The 21332-nt window shown below is 44.3% G+C and overlaps 1 protein-coding gene across 7 annotated transcripts in view; it reads left to right on the top strand.

The window, feature by feature from the left end:
• The window catches only part of Sv2b (synaptic vesicle glycoprotein 2B), a 174085-nt gene that overhangs the window by 14476 nt on the left and 138277 nt on the right, over positions 1-21332 (top strand). Inside the window, exon 1 of one of the 7 annotated variants that reach the window (XM_029540339.1) lies at positions 12763-12929. The exons of the other annotated variants lie outside the window; for them this stretch is intronic. The gene's annotated coding sequence lies outside the window, so the exon portion shown is untranslated. Of the gene's footprint in view, positions 1-12762; positions 12930-21332 lie in introns of those variants that run through there. 7 annotated transcript variants of the gene reach the window in all.

Below are 21332 nucleotides of genomic sequence, written 5' to 3'. Positions count from 1 at the left end.
TGCAGGGTGCTTAACTCCAAGCTTCCTCTTGTTAAATTATGCTTTTAATTAGCTCTCCATATGGGTTTCAGACATCTGAAGCTTTGGCTAACTCTTCCAATCCCTCTCCTTTCCCTGTTTAAATCTTCCCAGCCCCAGAGACCTCTCTCCCTATTGTCAAATCACATGTGCTATCTTCCGTCCCTTAAGAACCTCATTTAATGTTCTCTTTCTAGTTTTCTTGCCACTATATACACTCCAAGTTAAACACACAAATCTGAAAATGTGACAGGAGGATTTACATTTGAGAGAGAACATTTTTGTTGTTGTTGTTGTTGTTGTTGTTGTTGTTGTTGTTTTGCTGAGTCTGTTAGCTCACTTAATATTTTCTAGATATGTTTATCTCCACATATTTTATGCTTTTGTTATTTATAGCTGAGTAACATTTCATTGTGTATGTAGAGAACACATTTTCCTTTTAAAAAACTTTTTATTGATTCTTTGTGAATTTCGCATCCTGCACCCCAATCCCACTCACCTCCCTGTTCCTTCCTTTGCTCTCTTTGCCCTTGCTACCTCTCCAACAAAAGAAAAAAAAAACCCTCCTTGTGAATCTGGAGTGTGTGACAACAGTGTGTCCCACACCATACCCATTTGTCCACACTTTTTTACTTGTAAATATTTACTGCAATGAGTCACTGGTATGGTTCAAGACCTCTGTTTCTGCTACACTATCAACACAGGATCTTCACTGGGACTCCTTTTGGATACCCTGCTGTTGTCCTGTGTCATGGAGATCCTGCAGCTTTGGATCCATAGGACGAGCCTCTTCACATGCTCCAGAAGTTCATAAAAAAAAAAAAAACAAACCCATTTTCTTTATCCATTTGTGCTGGTTAGACACAAACTAGAGTTGTCTGAGATGAGAGATCCTCGATTGAGGAATTATCAACACCAGACTGGCCTAGGGCATGTCTGTGGGGCATGTTATTGATTACTGAGGTGGGCATGCTTAGCCTACTGTGAGCAGTGCTGTCTCTAGGCAAGTGGGCCTGAGTTGTATAAGAAACCAAGCTGAACATGCCATGGGGAGGAAGCAATACACAGGGCACCTCTGTGGTCTCTGCTTCTGCTCCTCCTGGCTCCTGCTGTGATTTTCTGCTTTGGCTCCCCTCAATGATGGACCGTAAAGCGTAAGGCAAACGAGCCTTTTCCTCCCCACATTGGTTTCAAGCCATCTTTTAATAGAGTAATGATGAGCTTACTAAGCTTACTAGGGTTTTCATTCATTTGTTGATGGACAGTTTGGCTGGTTCCATCTCCAGTGCTGCGGCAATGGCCATGCATCTGCAAATGCTCTGTGGTAGGATACAGAGACACTCTACTTTGTCTGCCTCTGAGATTCCCTTAAGATTTTTTTTTTAAGAGCTAGCAAAACTGGCCTTGGTGCACCCAGGTCTCTGTAAGAATAGGGTTCTCAAGGGAAGGTAGAGGCTTTGGCATCTCCACCTACAGCAAGTCGTTGCTCAAGGATACAGATGCTTTGCTTTACAAAACCTGGCGAAGGGCCAGCGACAGAGTCCCTCGTGGACATTGCAGGTGCTTCTAGGAAGGGAGTCAGGACAATGACTTCTCCTTGGAAGCCTGCTGATCTGTAAGAATATAAGAATAAAATGACCATTCAAAAGAGGACTTGGCATGTCCCCTGACTTTGGACCATGAAGACATAGAGTGTACATTTAGCTTGAAAATTGTTGTGGACAGATAGCTTAATGGAGAGTCCATACCCACAGGGGAAGATGGGTAATGTGCTAAAGAAATTGTTTCTTTTGGCTTCTATGAGGGCTTGAGAAGTGCAAGGAAAAAGCCTAATGGTTAGGGTAAGAGCAGAAGCCCTAGGAATGCTTCAACAGTAGCTGAATCCTAAAGAGGGACTTGTTTAACCTTAGCCGAGATGCTCATAGGCACTGAAGAGTGCCAACACAATATGGCCCTAGGAAAACTACCTACAGACAAGCCATCAGCATTAGAGAGCTAGTGTAAGTAACAACAATGCCAGAAAGGAACATCTCCCTGTTACAGTTATAATTATTATTGTTAATGGTATGTTTCACTTAGTTTTCTAGTGCAAATGACAAGCTAAATCTACCTCCTCTACCACTGGCTTTTCTTCATGGCTCTGTCTTGCTTCCCTTTAGCTCTGTGTGGAGTCTTATATTATTTTATATACTGGTTAATGAGCTGTCTGCACAGAGGCAGGACCTGGGGGTGTGGGCGTGCTGACTGATCTGCTCGGGGATCCTGGCTCTTATTCTTAATCCACAGCTTCTGTCTGGCCTGCAGCAGATGGAATCCCCTGCAGGATGCTCAGGCCAGTTGCTCTACTTTTTAGAACAAGGTAGAGACCGAAATACATAAATAAAATGCAGGCAGGGAGCCTATCTTTGCAATGAACAAAAGGTTGACATTTCTGGGAAAGCAAGCTTTCCCCAATGGTAAGAGCTGTCTTTCTAAAGATAAATCCTTTTCTAATTTGACAATCTCTCAGCCTTTGAGAGGAGCTTAGATGGCTAAAGTGGATGAAGAAATAAATTAAGATGTATCTAAGGCACTTCACAGCTATAGTGAGCAATTTACTTGTTCTTATGCTTAGGTCTAAGCTGCCCAGTGACCTGCCTGGATTTAGCAAACGACTAACCCAGCTTCTGGCTCTGATTATTATAAACTGATGGACCATCCCTGAAGTGATGTATCCCAGTTTTTGTGTCTGTAAGGGATTAGCAAATGACCCATGTTTATTGCTGAAGTTGGGGAGGATTCAAGTTCTCCACCCAGGTAGCTGCTTTCTTTATGATTATTTTCATGATAGGAAAAATATTTGCTGTGGAAGCAGATTTGGTAAGTGGGAAACCTTGAGACACAGGTCTCCATTTGTACTGCTAAGTGGCTTTCTGAAAAGCTCATTCCAACTGATGGCCAGTGATGGGAGGGCGCTCCCCTCACACTCCCATGTTCACCGTGACTATAATCAAAAAAGGGAGAACCTGAAATCTAAAGAAGCAAAGCCACACTCTACTGAACCACACAGGTCCCAGCTCTGCCTGAGTTCTCTTCTTCCCACCACTCCCTTCCCCACTGCTCCCACGGGGACTCAGAAACCCATCCACTGATTGAGTATTCCCAATGGGGACATCTGAAGTTTGAAAATCCTGTAAAGCTGAAAGCTCTTTGAGTCCCAACATGGCACCTGAGGTGGAAAATTTCATGTCTGTGTGTGTGCTTTATGTGTGCTCAATGTGGGCTTTATGTGTGACAGGATGTAATAAGAAGTACAGGCATGCTAAGATTACTGTATGAAATTGCTTTTAGGCTGTATGTACATGGTACATGTAACTGGATTTTGTGTTTAGGCTTGGGCCCCTTCCCAAAGATATACTATTATATATATGCAAATAGTAAAATATCTAAAAGCCCTAGAACTCTAAAATAATTTACTATTAACACTATCATCATCATCATTTATTTATTATTATTATTATTATTATTATTATTATTATTTTGGTTTCTCTGTGTAGCCTTGGCTATCATTGAATTCACTCTGTAGACCAGGCTGGCCTCAAACTCAGAGATCTGCCTACCTCTGCCTCCTAGGTATTGAGGAAAGCAGTGCACCACCAATCCCGACTTCTGAAATAGTTCTTGTGGAGAAAGGACATTCTCCAACCTTTATTTACATTAATACTTTAAAAGTAAAACAATGTTGATTTCTGTTGACTTTAGGAGTCTGGTCTGAAGACTATTTCCAATGTTTGCTCCCAAGACTTCCCTCTGCTGTGTTCTATCTGCCCTCTCTTGTCTTGTTGATAAATGACTCATAAATTGAAGGTGTTGTAGATGCAGGTCAGATGAGCACAGAGCTCAGAGTAAGGGTTTATAAAAAAAAAAAAAATCCCTTCCGGCCCTCCGAGAACAGTTAGATGCTGCTGCTCACAAATGGGGATCCCAGATGGCCTCCGCAGGGACTTTCTGTGCAGAAGGAGTTGCTGAGCCCCCACCCCCTCCCTGGGAGTCTCTCCTTCTGAGTCAGCTCTCTGGCCCCTCCACCTGTGAGCCATTTGGACCCAGTTCCCTGTACCCAGTTTGCCAGCTCACACCACGCAACGTTAACTGTCTCAGTTCTGCCTCTGGCTCCTCCATTCCTGACGCTTTACTTGCCTGATTTGTTTCTTCTGGTGATTTGACCAAACTGTAGTTCCCCATAGAGATGCTACAAAGTGTCCGGGGGCTCATCTTCCCTAAATTTTTGTCCCTTTCTACCCCTGTACTTTTCCAGGCCTTATGAAATAAAAGCAAGAACCTGGAGGATGGTCCATCACATGAAATAAGCCAGACACTAAGAGAAATGCTGCGGAGCCTCACTTGAGTGTGGAACCTGAGATCTGAAAAGCTGAACTTGCAGGAAGTAGAACAGGATGACCAGGGCTCAAGCTCAGGGAGAGTTGGGGGATCTTTATCAAAGGATACAATGTTTCTGCTAGGAGCAATACGTTCAAGAGATACACGGTGTAATGATACGGTGACTATTGTTGATAACCACTTTATTCATGGAAATACTCAGGAGAGATTTAAATTTTCTTACCCCCCAAATGATTAAGTCCATGGGAGTGCACATATGAATTAGCTTTAACAGATGCTTCTACCATAAATACTGATTTTCTAAAATCGTTTTTATTGAAAATAGATGATTTTATCCCATACAATACATATTCTATGGTTTCCCCTCCCCCAACTCTTCCAAGAATCCCTCTTACCTCCTTACCAACCCAAATCCATACACCTTTCTTCCTCTTTCATTAGAAAAAAAGACAGACATCTAAAAAAAAAAAACCCAAAACTATATAAAATAAAAACAAACCAGAATAGTACAAAACAAACAAACAAACACAAAAAGGACCAAAGAAAGTGTTAGAAATACATATAGATACAGAGATAAATGCATTTTATAGACGCAAAAGTCTATAAAAATCCAAAATCCAAATTATAACGTATAAGCAAAAGATGTGTGAGTTTAAAAACGCCCATACAAAGCAATATGAGACTAAAACTTTCCCAAATACCATTGAGTTTGCTTTGTGTTGACCATCTACTCCTGGGTGTAAGACCTGTTGTTTTGTATACCTAGTAACACTTCATTAGAGAAAAACAAACTTTTCTTTTGTGAGTGGTTGTCAATTGGATATAGTTTCTAGGTTAGAGATGGGTGTTTGTGTCCACTTCCCCTCTCAGTACTTGGACCCCATCTGGGGTAGGCCTGTACAAGCCATGTGAATGCTACCACACAGTGTCTGTGAATTCAGATGTGGATTATCCCTGTTGTATCAAGAAGGCTTTGATTTCTTGGTCTTCCATCACCACGGATTCTTACAATATGTCCACTCCTCTGCAGAAGTCTCTGGGCTGTGAGAGGAGGGACTTGATGAAGATAACCCATTTATCACTGATTGTTTTATGATATCTTATTCTCTGTACATCACAGTTGTAGGTCTCTATATTGTTTCCATTCATTACAGCAGGAAGCTTTTCTGATGATAGCTGAGCTAGACACTGATCGTCGATGGGTATAGCAGAATGTTGTTAGGAGTTACTTAATTACTACATTTCTTTAGCAGTATTAGGTTTTCCCCTAGGTGCATTGCCTATCTAATCTTGGCTACTTGAGCGGTGTCAGGCATGGGTTCCATCTTATGGAGTGGGCCTTCAAACCAGCCAGATAGTGGTTGGTTACTGCCATAACTTGTGTGCCACTACTGCACCAGCATATCTTGAAGGAAGGTCACTATTGCAGATCAAATGGTTCATAGCTGGCTTGGTGTTTACTTTTCTGTCACCTTGCAGTGTACCTCTCAGTACCATCAGCTCTAGTCAATAGGGGGAAGTCTCTATGTAGGCACCATCCTGACTTCTCCATGCCCAGTGATTCATGTAGGTGGTGTCTTCAGCAATAGGGCCTTACCATCAGTTTGTATAGAACAAAAATTAGCCTTGGCGATAGCCTGAATTATTTGGGGGAGGGGGTTCCATGGGACACCTTTGGCCAAAAACACATTTAGATTTAATTCATTCCAGCCACTGGAAGTTTTATTTGGTGATGAGAGATATCCAGTGGGGTCATTGTTTTTCTGTTATTTGGTGACTCCATTTAGATTCTTCCATATATGTATATATTTTTAAAAAGCATCTACTATAGTAGGTTTCCATACGACCCCTCAAATGGCTCTTAGTTTTAGCTCTCTCCCCCCATATTTCATCCCTTACCCCTTTTATCTCCATCTCTGTTTAACCCTCCCATTAATTAGCTCTATCTGACAGTTCCACAATGTATACAGATTTTAAAAGAACACGTTATACATGGTAAATACCTTACAATGTCTGCTAGTCAATTAAAAAAAATAAAGAGGTTGAAGAAGATGCATTTTGGGCAGGATTTAAAGCAAAGCCTACATTTATGTGTGGTGGTTTGAATAAAAATGGCTCACATTTTTAATGCCTAGTCATCAGGAAGTAGCACTATTTGAGAAGGACTAGGAGGCGAGGCCTTATTGGAATAGGTGTGGCCTTGTTTGTGGAAGTATGTCCCTTGGGTTGGGCCCGGCCTCTTCTCTTTCTTTTGCTTGTGGATCCAGATGTAGAACTCTCAGTTACTTCTCCAGCACCACATCTGCCTGTGTTACATCATGCTTTCTGTCACGACGATGGACCAAACGTCTGAAACTGTAAGAAAGCCAGACAGCAGCACTCCTCCATGACCTCTGCATCATCTCCTTCCCCCAGGTTCCTGCCCAGACTTTCCCCAGTGATAGATGGTTACTTAGAAGTGTAAGCTGAAATAAACACTTTCCTCCACAAGTGTCTTTGGTCATGGAGTTGAGCTCTGGTTCCTCACATTCAATCAATACCCATGGAGCGATACCTGAGCTTGTTGCTGTTCGTGAGGCACACATTGGTGGCTGAGGACTTGTTCCTTCTTGGTGTGATGCTAAAGGAATCAATGTGGTGAAGCCACTCTCTAAGGTTATACTGCTGACTTGCCTGAAAGTCCTGCGAGGAAATGAATGTTACTCCTACAGAGCAGACATACCGTTGGTGAGCAGTTGAGTTTTGACCCAGTCTGTTAGATTCCTCATCCTATGCTTTCCTCTTTTTATGGAGCATGCCTTTATTGAAGCACTCCAGAGATGACCAAGGAGAGAGTTGACTGGAAAAAGGCTGGGTTAGGCAATTTGGAAAAGCAAGATTATTAATCTCCTTGGGGTACACAAAACCTGGAAAATCCTGAAGACTGCTGTCTAGAGAGGTCCTTGCAGAAAGCATAGAGAAAATAGGGTGCACCAAGTTGCTCTGGATGCCAGCCCACTGAAAGATGCTTTAAAGCCCTGAAGAAATAGTTTCGTTGTAACCTTGCATTCCTCAAGATGGGAAGTTATCCTGGGGTCAAACATCAGAGTGGAAAATTGTGCTGTAGTACTGGTTCTGGTACTGAATCACCATTTTTCTTCACCACACTCATTAAATTATCAAAGTTCTATTAAGATTTGCATGCAATCTTCCAGCCCCAGGACCCATCTGTTCTCGCTATTTATTCTCCAGGGAAGTCACGAATCTGTCATTTGTGAATTTACAGTTTTTCATATCTGTGATGCGAGTGGTGTTTCCTCTGCCAGGCTGCCACGCACAACTCCCCACGCAGGTCTCTTTGGGGAATTGTGAAGCTAATGCCATCTCTTTCCTCAGTAAGTGACAAAGCCTCAACTGAGTGTGAGGCACAGCACTAAGTACTAGTGAGAGAGGAGGGGTGGTCTGTGGGAACCCTACCAGACAAATTTTCATCCCAGGGATCAGGGCTCTTTATAATTCATATGATTATGGTATCACTCTGACACAAATCATGCTTTGAACACTTGTTTGGAGCTGGCAATTCTATTGTGGGAGGCTGTCAAACCTTTAAGGAGGTAAGGCCGTACTGGTGAATGCGGGCCACTAGGGAAGGGGCTTTAAAGACTGTAACTTTTGAGTTGGAGAGATGGTTCAGTGCTTTGATACCACTCCATGGGTAGTGATTGAATGAGAGGAGCCAGAACTCAACTCCACGACCAAAGAGTGTTTGCTGTGTATGCATGAAGACCAGACATTGAGTCCAGCACCTACGCTGGAGGCCTAGAAACCTACAGATGCATGTAGCTGATGCTTTCTGGGGGGACATCGCTAGGGACATCTTTTGTGTTTTCTGGCCTCTAGCACAGTAGATAAAGTGTGAGTTGCAAGTTCAGGGAGAAACTCTAATTCAGAGGAATAGGTAGAGAGTAATATAGGAGGAAGATACTTGATGCCCTCTTCTGACTTCCATGTATGCACGCACACATACATCTGCTCCTGCACACATATATGCATACATAATTATACATGCGTACAGACATGCACACAAGTAAATGAATCTTGAAAACAATTATAGGGCTGCAGCTATGACTCAGCAGTTAAGGCGACTGGTTGTTCTCCCAGAGGACCTGGGTTCCATTCCCGGTACCTACGTTTGGCAGCGCACAATGATCTGTAACTCCACTTTGAGAAGATCTGATACCCTTTCCTGGGCTCAAAAGAAACTGTGCACATGTGGTACACGTGCATAGACATAGGCAAAACACCTTTATACAAAAATTAAAATGCAAAATATTATAGCCTGGTCTCTGACTCCAGGTCTACTCTCTACTTCTGGTTGACCCTGATCATAAGTGTTTTTATCACAAGCTCCTGCCACCAATGAATGTTCCCATGCCCATGGATGTTCTGAAATTCTCTGAAAGGTTGAGCAAGCACAAGCTGTTTGCTTGTTAAGCCATTAGCCAAAGACCTCTTCCTGAAGTCGCTCAGTCAGATATTACCACAGTGGCGCAGAACTAACTAACATACACACAGAACCTTTCTGCTGTCAGAGAATGCCTCTTCCCTCCAACATTTTATTTAAAGGAGAGTGAGCTCCTTTGATATATTTGCCATAGCACAAAAGTCAGAGAGTGGGTGGCTTGAATAATAGAAGTTTATCCTCTCATAAGCCCTGTCCCTGGCTTGGAGGTGGCCATGCTCTCCTTGTGTCTTCTTGCAGTCTTCCTTTTTTTAACTTTCTCTTCTCATGCATGTAGCAGCCATGGGACTTTGCCCAGCCTGACAGGCTCATTTTGGCTTCATCACCCCTTTACTGGACCTGTCTTGAAATAGAATTCTTTTCTGAAGAAGTATTGGGAATTCAATATTGAGTTGAGAGAGGACACAGTGAGTGTATGAGTAAAGGTATATGTGTCTGCTGGGGTTTCAGTCCGTGCCAGACACTGAACTTGACTTTGCATTCATTTCCTTGGTTTCTGAAAAACATCTCCTAGGCCATACAACAATGATCCCAGATGGCATTTGTATAATTATTATTATGATATCAGTACACAAGCTAAGGCTTCTCGTCAAGATCTCAGGAGTTTAAGGTAAGGGCATAAAGCATAGGGTGGGGAAATAAAGAAAGAGGGAAAGCTCCCAGATCCATTGTTCTTAAGTATAACTGGGATGAAGATATTATAAACAATGGGAACAATAGTGGCAATGGTGGGCGTTTGGAGGGTGCTCACTTTGGTTGGCCAATGATCAAATGATTGAAATACATTACTTATTCATAGTCAGAACTAACAAGAACACACCCACCCCTCTTATGAGAATGGTTAGCCTTGTTATCTATAAGGAAATGGAAATGGCCTTTCTCAGAAGGCAGTATTGACCATGTTTTCTAAATGCCACCCAAGGAAGGGCAGCTTCTTGACAACTTCTTCAGAAATAGGGTTCCCTTAACAATACAGTGGTATTGTGGGACTTAGGGCAGTAGGCACTTGGCTAGGAACCTGGACATATGACTCATTTGTCTGCTTTAGCTCTGTGACATTGACCATCCTTCTATGTAGGGACTTGCTCCGCATGTCAGCATAGTGAATGGCAGAGAAGAGCTTGTCATGACCAGATGAGGAGGATTCCATCCTATGTGTAGATCTCTGTGAAGAGGTGAATGCCATTCTTGTCCATGTCCCCATCTAGAAAGCCTCGGTGATGAGAAAGGGTCCTGTGTTCTACAGGGCTGGTGAAGCAGGCTTTATACCTGTGTGGTGGTTTGAATGAAAAATGTTCCCCACAGACTCATAGGTAGTGGAATTATCGGAGGTGTGGCCTTGTTGGAGTAACTGTGACCTTGTTGGAGGAAGTGTGTCACTGGGGGTGGGCTTTGAGGTCTCAGATGATCAAATCAGGCTCAATGGCTCACTCTCTGGTGCCTGCTGATCCAGAAATAGAGCTCTCAGCTACCTCTCCAGTACCATGACTACCACCATGTTCCCCACCAAGATGATAATGGCCTAAACCTCTGAAACTGTAAGCCATCCTCAATTAAACACTTTTCTTTATAAGGGTCGGCATAGTCATGATGTCTTTTTATAGTAAGAGAAACCCTAACTAAGGCCACCTGATTTAGGGAAAGTGCTAAAACAAAGCCCAGAACAGGAAAGGTTCCTCTTATGATTCTGGAGGTTAGAAGTCCAACATTACAATATCATTTGGCAAAAATGAAGGTATCTGGAGTGTTGTATTCTTTCTGGAGGCTTCAGAAAGGAAGTCTCGTCTCCTTTGTTGGCCAGCTTCTTGAGGCCAGCTGCATTCCTACGCTTTAAATCCAGAAGTGCAACATTTTCAATTCTCTCTTGGATTCCAGCCCTCCTACCTCTCTTATTTTACTTACCAGGATCCTATGGTTGCATAGCATCCTCCTGAATGAGCTAGAATGATCTTTCCATCCTTAATCATGCCTGCAAAATAAGTTTACCATGTAAGGTAAATGTTCATAGATTTTGGGGTATTAGATATGGATATATTTGGGAAGTTACCATTATACCCACTATAACTGCTCAGTTAGATCAGCCTCATAAATAAAAAAACTCTTAGTGGCTATAAACAAAGCAAAGACAGTGCAGAAAAGGAAGCCTGGAGGTCAGTGATGCCTTCTGGGTAGATGCAAAGATCTTTGACAAATGCCAGCATGCCAAATAAGGAGCAAACAAAAATGCTAGGCACCATGGCCAAATGGCACTTGTTCCAGGATTGAAAAATTGGCTTTAATACTGAAAAGTCAATTGAAGTGGTAGAACACATTGGTAGAATGAAGAATAAAGAAGCCCACGTGATCATCTCAATCAATTAAAAAAAAAAAAACATTTGGTTGGCTGAATTCAAGACCTTTTTATGTTGAAAATATGGAGGTGTAGAATAGTCGTCCATCAATCTACTGAAGGGCGTCTGTGGTGAAGCCACAGAGAATGCAGAACAGCTGGTGTTGAAAGACTGAATGTTCTCCCTTTGAGATTAGGAGCAAGACAAAGGATGCCTGCCAACTGTACTTGTATTCAATACTGCAGGGCACTTAACATGAACTTTGGACTCAAAAAACTTAGACTCAGATGCTAGTTCTGTCAAGCCATGTGGTTTTGGCCGATTCACTTAACCTCCCTGAGCTTCCTCCAGGTAGGTGTTTTCCTTCAAACAACGAGATCATGACTATGTCTCTATTGGCGAGGACTATATGGATGTCAGGTTTCCAGTGCTGAGCTGGGCATGTGGCAAGTACTCAAACTTTCTCTCTCCTGTTTCCCACGGTCTTCCCTTCTTCTTAAAGGAAAGAGAAGGATTGGGATGAGCCACGGGAAGGAGGGAGAAAGGCGAACTGAAACATTTCTAAGAATATTCTGATTAAAGAACAGAGAGGGTGGTCTGGAATACAGACCAGCAGAATCTTTTGTGCAGTGTTCCAGAGCCAGATTGTTTGGCCGTGCCCTTGGTGTAAGCATGCCAAGCAAGAGAGCATCCTGTTCTCCACACCCACGCACCAACAGCACTTCCTCTGAGGCTGGCTCAGCCCAGGAGCTGATTAGGAAGCAGGTTGTCCATCTTCCCATGATTCTGTTCTTTTGTTGGATCTCATAAGTCTGCGGAAAAGGAGTCCCCAAGGCTCATCCCACCGAGGGGTTTATGTGTAAGGATCTGAGAAGACAGGGGTGGAAATGGGCGGAGAGGAAGGGGTGAGGCATTGGATATAGCCGTTCTTCAGGGCTCTCACATGTTGCCTCCATAGGTGGAGCTCAGGTACAACCTGTGTATCTTAGAGCACGGAGAGTCACAAGAGCTTTCCAGGATGTGTGTGTTGACTCTGCAAAGTTGTCAGGCTCAGCACTAGGTCTCTGAGCTTTTCGTTTCTTCAACATAAATATTAAAGTGGGACACATTTTTATGGACTGCTGAGAGACTCAGGAGAAGATGGTGAATTAAGGCACTTGGTACTCTGTGGAGAAAAAACATCCTGAGGTATATGAGCCCACCCCACTGGAAGAACGAAGGCACACCCATGAGAATTCTTGTCTATGTTAGGTTCAACATCCCACCCAGTGTGTGTGTGGGGGGGGAGGGGGGCTCAAATCAAATCTAGGATTGTTTACACCCTCTGGGGATGAATCCCATCACCAGCCTCATCCAACTGTCTGATGGAGATTCCCACCCTTTCCCAGGAACAACGTCTGTTTCTTCCACAGTGAGTCACCCCGAGGATTTGAGAGTAGGGGATGTGTCAGAATTCGAAGGCTGTTCTGCTCTTTCCTTTAAAATTGACTTCACAGCTCATACCAGTGAGCTTTCTGCAGCTCTGAGAAAAGCACACTGATCAGTAGCCTGCTGCTGCTGGAAGCTGAGGTCCCTGCATTGATGTGGGGGTCCCTGCACTGCTGTGTACAAGCTTCCTGTCCTGCCAACGGACAGCTTACCGATGGGAAAATTATGCCAGCACTCATGTGCATGTATAAGATCTCTGGGATCAAGTTATTTCAGTAAGTGTTCAGCATGCTCTGGAATCAGTGTATGGAATGTGATGGGTAGGACATGGAGGGCATCCACAAAGATGTCCGTCTCCTAAGACAGACTGGGATAATGATGTGGCAGAGAGACAAGCCAAGGGCTGCACTGTGCTGACTAAGACAATCAATCAATCAAACAAACAAACAAACAAACAAAAAACAGCTGTCTGGAGTTGGAGCTAGGGGAGGAGGGAGCTGTGAGGCTGAGCCTAGGGAGGTGGTAGACCCAGCAAAAAGGTGGGTAGGGAAAGCTCAAACTTGGGCTTGGCCTGATTGCATGGGCGTGGCTGCAAAGATGGACAGCAGTAAAGTGGAGGCAATGAAGACCTGGAGGTAGAGCATGATGGGCCAGCACAGACCGTGCTCCCAGGGACAGCATGAGGAAGTTGGTAGGCGAGTAAAGCTACTAGAGGATATTTTGGAAGCTATCGACTTGGTCCCAAGTGGTCTGTGGATGGAAGTAGTAAGACTTCACAGTTTGGGGCCCACATCCTGGAGTCAGTTAGCTTTGTCACTGTAGCATGAGACTGTCCTTCCTCAGCCTCTGCTTCCTCACCTGTGAAATAGAGGGACAAGTGGGAGCTTAGGGAGGGTTGAGTGGGGTGGTAAAGAGCTTTTTTTTTGTCTCAGTGCTTGATGCTCAGGGAGGGTTCGGCAAAGGGAGCTCAAACTAACAACCTAATTCTAAGGGGATGCCTCTGGGGAGGGCAGTGTGGATGGGTTGGAAGGAAAGGAGCCGCAGACCTGGACCACGTGGGCAGCTGCCGCCACCGCCACTGTGTAGAAAAGCCTGGCTACGGTCCATAGCTGGGTAGCAGTATGGGAAGAAGATCAGTTAACCATGACTAACGCTAGTGCCATGGAAAGGTTAGAACTTGGCAAGTGTGGGCAAGAGGTTGAGGAAAGCAGCAGAACCCAGCCAGCTGAAGATCCCAGGCAAGCGCAACAGGGAGGATAGGTAAGGAATCGCACGTTGGGATTTCATGGGCCCAGTGGGCACCTGGAAGAAAACTGCAGCAAATCCACGAGCGTGATCAACATGTGAGCCATAGGCATGGCTAGAGCTGAAGGTCTGGCTGAAATCATGCAGAGAGACAGCGGAAGCAGAGGAGAGAAGCGTCATGCACAGAACGATGAAGGTCAAAGGCTGAAAGAAGCACGCAGAAAAGGAGACCCAGGGGAGGGCTGACAGACAACTTAAGGGAAGAAGGGAGTCTGTATTCTGCCTCATAGTTCAGGGGAAACAGCCCGTGATGGTGGGGAAGGCAGAACCGTGGTTTGGGATTCGACAGTACATCATGCTCAGGAAGTTATGGCTCCTGGAAGCATGTCCATGGCTATAGGATCCTCACAACCAAGAAGCAGACATTGGTAGGAAACAAGCCCAGGCTATAACTTGTAAGACCTTCCTCTCTCTGAGCAATCCATTTCTTCAGGCTAGGTCCCACATCTTAAAGGTTCTACAGCTGCTCCCCAAAGCACCACCAACTGGGGCCCAAGTATCCAAATGTATGAGCCCGTGGGAACAGTTCAGGTTAAATCACAAAGGGGTTATGGCCATCTAGAAGCTGTACATGCTAGTTCTTCATGGAACTGGCACCGTTTTACTTAAGCCCAGTGCATAGGGAATAGAGAAGGCAAAATGCTTTGAGAGATCTGCATTGCCCTCACTGGCTCTTTTAACCCTGTTACACCCATCAGGAGAGGCCACATCACCTTTCACAATTGTGGGCTGGAGAAGCTGAGGTCAAAAGGGTAAGAGAATTGAATAGCATCACACACAGAGGAAGGGTGGAGGCAGAGACACACCCGTGCATTTGTAGGAATTAGTTTTTTTTTTTTTTTTCCCCTACATCTCAAGCCTAAAGTACAGATTTGGTCTCAGGGCTATTTAGACCATAAAGAACATTTCCGTTTGTGCCAGATGAATCAGTGAGGTTAAAAAAAAATGGGGGCAGGGGACAGAACTGAGCCACCACCTGTCTGTTCCACTGCTTAGAGGTAATACGTGTGTGGGAACTTTTTCTTTTTTTGAGCTGTCTGCTTAAATGCACAGGAATTGACAAATTCTAATGATAGTCTATTTTGGAGGGAGTGTTAAATTATTCAGAGGCAGGCACAAATAGACTGTCTCCAGCAGCCTTGACTTCCTGCTTGAACTTGCAGATGTCAATTTGTTGACTTTTCCGAGGGTCTGCAGATGAGGCTCTGGCCTGGGAGGAGGCAGGCGGCTAGGCTTCCATCCAGAGCCCCGGAAGGGAAGAGAGTGCAGTGGATGTTGTCTGGAGTCTGCAACTCTAAACCTCCAGCCCCACACACACCGCAGGGTCGCCTGGCTGGCATCACTTGGTTCATGGCAACAAAATTCCGGATTTGGCATGTCTGGTTGCTTTTGTTATCTCTGCATGGGTGTCAGGGAACCTCCTACGTGTCTAGATAACAGGAAGCTAAACCCAGGGCAGTGGTGAGCATATAGGGTTTTGCAGTCTCTGGGCTCTGTAAGGCCCACATGTGCAGAATGCTATTTTACTGCATAGTTTAAGAAGTGTGGCTTGTTAATGTGCCTTAAAATTCGAGCCCTCTTATAACTGCTTCTTGCTTTCCATTACTCATCCTCTGCTTTTCCTTTGTTCTTGAGAGGAACTGGCAAAGATTCTGGGTATATTTAACGTTGTCCTGATTTTTGGCCCTTTCTGTGGAAATGCCTTGAAAAAGACAGAGCAACAAGGCAGCTTCAATGTCGAATGGTTATTTAATTTGTGAACCGAACCCAAGAGAGTGAAAGTGAGTTTTCTTTAATAGTGGTTTCATGACAGGAGGCACTGTCCAGGTTGCTTGGGAGGATGGCCACACTAGAAAGAACCGGGCTTTGGAAAAGACTGCTTTCATTGTTGATTCAAGATACCGTTTCCTCACTGCGAAGCTGGAACTTGCTTCTAACTGGCAGATTGGCTCAGTGTCTGTCATATGCCAGGCTCAATTCCTAGTGCGTGTATTGTGATCCTCAACATGACACGATGTAGGATCACCTCAGAGAGAAGCCCATGGGCGTGTCTGAGGGGATTGCTAGGGTGGGTTAACTGAGGTAGGGAGAGCTGCCCTAGATGTATGTAAACTGAGCACCAGAGTCATTTTCTTGGTATCTGACTAGGGATGCAGTGTGATCAGCTGCCCTCTGTTGCTGCAGCCATGACGTCCCTCCTGGGCTAGACTATGTGTAGGGCAAAGTCGACCCCTCTCTGCTTTAGTTGGTTTTGTCAGCAGCAAGAAAAATCATCATATGTGTGTGTGTGTGTATTTGGGTATATGTATGTGCATATTTGTGTATATATATATATATATATATATATATATATATATATATATCTTTAAAAAAGCCAATAAAACCAACAGCAATAACAAAATTTTCACTACATCAAAATCTATTCCTTGGTGTTCAGCAGGTGAAGTAGAACTTTCCCTGTTCTTGCTGCCGGTCCATTTCTTATCTTTGCTTATATCCCAGAAGTAGAAAATTAATTCTTTGTCCCGATCCTATTGGGTTCCATAGAGCAGTTTCTCAATTGCTTTTCTTTTCTTTTTTTTTTTCTTTTTCTTTTTTTTCTTACCTCTCAAGGGATTTTTTTTTTTTTTTTTTTTTAGATCCCTGTCTCTGTGATAATTGCCATGGTTCTCATTACATTTTAAAAGCAGGCTGGGCACAGCTCATGCACATGTAATTCAGGCTACTGGCAAAGCCAGCGTGGAAGGGTCACTTAGTGAGGAGCTTAGGACCAGCCTGGGCGACACAGGGAGCCCACCCATCAAAATAAGAAAAATTCGTACCACGGATATGGCGTGTATGTGTTCATGTGTTTTGGGTATTTGAGGAGCTACCAATCACTGAAATAGTTAGCATATTTATTTGAAGCTCCCCCCTTGAGGAGCCAATTGTCCCACCCAGGGAGAACTGGCTTTTGGTCCCTCCAGGCAGCATCCTGCTCTGCCCTGGTGTAGTGTTTAGCACCATCCTCTTTCACACCTCCCGCTTGGTCTCAGATCCTCCCAAATGTCCTGCTTCTCTGCAGAAGCTTATCTACCTGGTGGGGGAGGGCAAGCCGTGGGGAGGGAGACTGTGCATGATTAGGTGCGAGCTCTCTAAACCCTGCAGCAGCCCTGTGAGAAAATCCTTCCCTGACATGAAAGTCCAGGCCCAGGGAGGGTAAGTCACTGGGATTTTGCAGTGATTTTGGAAGACCACACCTATGCTACAAAAATAACACCCCATCCCACCTGCTCCTTCATCTGCAAGGCCAGGCAGCAGGCGTTGGTGGAAGGCAGCCATCTTTACCAAGCTTCTGCAACAAGCCTGGTGTTTGCTTAGGTGCTTTTTGTGTGTGTGTGTCTTTAGCTCTTAGTTTCTGTCCTTGTTCTGTGAAGGGTAGGGATGTGACAGTTTCAGAAATTAAGGACGGGTTTGCAGTGGCTCTTTCGTCAAAGTTCATAAAACCAGCAGCTCATGAAGGGGCTGGCTCATAACCTGGGTCTCTCTCTTTCCAAACCCCTTTCTCTACCCACCGAGTCATGACTCCCAGGACGTGGGCATCCTAGCCTCCCCATGCAGGAGGAGGAGAACCACCACACTCCTAGAATTTTTCTTCTGCCGGTTTTTACACGTGTAAACATTCCTTTCTATACATGGCATTTAAAAATTAGCACTTACTAATTGTACACACTAGTAGGATCTACTGTGGTATTTCTGTCCATGCACATGACATTTACTGATCAAGCACAGCCTCCTTCTCCTCCCCCATCCATGTTCATTGTTCTGGCATGATTAGATATGAAGAGAAATATAAATCACAATGTTCGGCAAATTACTCTCTTCACAGACTTTCCCTATGTACGAATCCTGTGTTAGATGCTCCTGGTCTCTGAAATGCCAAGGAGCGATTTGTGTTACGACTGGGAGATAATCTCGCAGGACGCTTTTCAGGAAGCCACACATAGCTTTGGAGTATAAACCTCAGATATAAGTAGGATCAGACAGGTCTGGCCCAGAGGCTGCTGGGAGGTTTGGGTTAGCATTTGACAGTCAGAACAGAAGGACTTAGTCTGTGGGTGGCTACCTCTCCAGGGGCCTTGGGTGTATTCTTGGAGAAAGAACTTTCATCCATGTGTGCTGATCTCAGCTGGCTGAGCACCACCAGGGAGCACAGAGCCCTGTGGGATGCTCGGGTGCTGGCAGAAGACTTTCAGGGTAGTGAGGATCTTGGGAGGGGTTGCATTGATATAATTTGTAGAGCCTTAACCGGACAGTACTGTAGGACCAGGCATTCCTTTCCCAGAGATAGGCAGAGTGTGGTTTCCATCTCAGCATGCCTGTCTCCTAGGATAATGAATGCCTGCTTCCTTCTCTGGGAGAGATAGGGAGGTGAGACTGCCATCCTTGCCGAGCTTAAGAGGCACTGAATATGGTCCTATGGGGTCCAGAGTAGGAAATAATGAAGAAAGTGACAGCTTTGTCTAGAATCATGGTGGGGAGCTTTAGTGGGTTCCCCACTGTTCTCTCAAGTTTACATTGTTCTCTCGCTGAACCTGGGCCTCTCTAATTGACTAGCCTGGCCAGCAAGCTTCAGGGATTTACCTCTTCCCAAACCCCTCAGTGGGTCTGGGATTAGAAGCAGTGTATCGTTGTACCTCGCTTTTGCTGGGTGTTCCATGTTCAAATTCAGGTCCTTGTGCTTCTGTAGCAATCGTTTTCCAACTGAGCATTTGATTTCTTGAGAAAAGTAGAACAACACTACCTATAAGTAGCCTTGGCCCAAACCAAAGCAACAATGACAATAACATTAATATAAACATTAATATTATATCAATTCTAATATCACCCCATTCCTAATTCAACCATAACATTAACCATAACTGTAACCCACACATACCCTAAACCTAAATCAAATGCCTAGTCCCTAGCGCTAACCCCAATTCTAACCTTAAACCCAACTCTAGCACTAATCCCAACCCTAACCCTCACCAGTGAGCCTTAGTAAGAACAGGTCCAATAGGACTTCCTTTGATGACGGAAATGTTTTGTATGTGTATGTGCACAGAATATATAGGGAGCCCAATAAAACTTGCTAGCATCATATGTGTGCTAAACTTTTGAAATAAGATTTGTGTGGTCGAGGAACCGAGCTTTACATTGTATTGATCTTTAGTAATTCAAACTCCAATAGCTTCATGTGCTATGAGATACAGCATTGGGCAATGCAGCTCTAGAGCTACCTTGTCAATACATGGGAGACAAGGGTGACAAAAACCATGCTGAACAACATCTTAAAAATAACCAAGTGTATTCCAAGGACATGGGAACAAACCATTTGCTTTCCCAGTAAATAGGGTGAGGTAGTCTGGGGACCATCTAAGTCACCAAAGAAGTGATGTAGCCACCAGTGACAAGGTATAGAACTTATTTGGCACCTGTTCTGAGCAAATAGACAAAAACCCTGGTAAAACTATTGAGAAACTTGAACTCTATATATTCAATGATATTACAAAATTACTAGCTTTCTTAGATGTGATAAGGGTCAGTGGATTTTTAAAAAAGAGTCCTATTATTATTGTTGATATAGAGTTTCATTATGTAGTTCCCACTTGCCTGAAATTCTCCTTGTAGACAAGGCTAGCCTCATTCTAGAAATCTGTCTGCCTCCTTCTCCTGAGTGCTGGAATTAGAAGTCTGTGCCACCATGTTGAGTCCAGTTCTTACTCTCGAGAGCTTGTTTGAAGGTTCTGGAATGGGATTACAGCTACTCTTGTATCTTTGACTAAGAAATAGTTCAGAGAACATCAACCTCTATCACCAAGTGTGCAGTTTCAAGAGGGATGCCCATGAAGTGGTGAGAGAAGAAAGGGACCCTGGCCTAGTCATGTAAATAAACAGCATCAGGTCTGTGGATGGATAGGGCTGCAGTTGCAGCCAAACTGCCCTCAGATGCAGAGCTCTATTGTTCTTCTTCTTCTTCTTCTTCTTCTTCTTCTTCTTCTTCTTCTTCTTCTTCTTCTTCTTCTTCTTCTTCTTCTTCTTCTTCTTCTTCTTTTTGTTTTTAAAATAAACACCACTGATTAATTGGAGATAAAAACCACAGGATGTTGAGATCTGCTTCTGTGGTTATGTGAGGGTGAAGAATTTGGTCAGGATGCGGATGATACAAGATTGGAATGAGTTAATTATTGTGGGACTGTTTGGTGAATGCACAGAAGCCTATTACATTATTCTTAATGTGTTTGATAGTTTCCATAATAAAATGTGAACAACAACAACAACAACTAAAGGAAGTAAGGGAGACTTCTAAGGAACCTCATTCTGATCTCAGATGACAACAGACACCATGGCAACAGCAACAGAAATCACTACCCTGGAGCTAAAATGAGAGCCGAGCAGCGGGCAGGGAAGAGTGCGCAGTAATAGCCAAAGAAGTGCAGGGCCTCCAAAGGGCAAACACAACTTTCAACACTGTGGCAAGGACCCAAAACTGTGGTCAGCCGTGGAACAAGAAGCAGGAGTTCCTCGCTCTGTGACCCTCACGAAAACAGAAGCAGGCTTTCCCTGAAGGAATTCATTTCCCATTACAGATGAGGGATTCCTGCAGGCCAGAATGAAGCAGATATCTGAGAGTATTAGGATGTGTAGAGAGGCATGAAAACAAATTCACTTTCAGGATGAAGGGAGATGCTAAGTAATTCAAAGTGAAAGCGAACAGCAGCAGTCACCAACCAAGACTGCCTTGGGGAATTAGATCCCGTGGGATCTCTGACAATGGGGAGCTTGGCCTATCTGGCTTCAAGATTCTGTCTCCTCCTCCTGTTTCTGAAATTTGATGGGTGTTAAAGAACTGGCTTTCACCTGGAGGTTGGTCTCAATGATCTGTGTCAGTGGCTCTGGAAGTGTGTCTCAAGACCCATATTGAGTTAGGAATTCAGAATTCTAGGCACTACCCTAAACGCAGTCAATCAGACACGTTGGAACAGATGATCTGGGTGACTCTGGAGGTGTCAAGCATGAAAGCCACAGGGGTAGGGAAATGTTTCAAGAGCTGAACTTTAGCCACAAGGGCAACAAGAAGTCCTGAAGCCTTTCTGAAGCTGGGTAGCTTTTGATAAACATTTCCTGACCATTGACATGAAATGACAGTTTTCTTAAGAACAAGAACAGATAGTCACAGGTGTAGTGGCAAATGCTGTTAACCCCAGAGACAGAGATAGGCAGATCTCTGTGAGCTTGAAGCCAGCCAAGTCTACATAGCAGCTCTAGGTCAGCCAACGCAGTATAGTGAGATCTTGTCTCAGGGAGAGGAGAGAGGAGGGAGGAGAGGGAGAGGGAGAGGGAGGAGAGGG

Source organism: Mus pahari, chromosome 1 (genome assembly GCF_900095145.1).
Source record: "Mus pahari chromosome 1, PAHARI_EIJ_v1.1, whole genome shotgun sequence".
NCBI lineage: Eukaryota > Metazoa > Chordata > Mammalia > Rodentia > Muridae > Mus > Mus pahari.
This window is presented reverse-complemented; position numbering and strand designations above follow the sequence as displayed.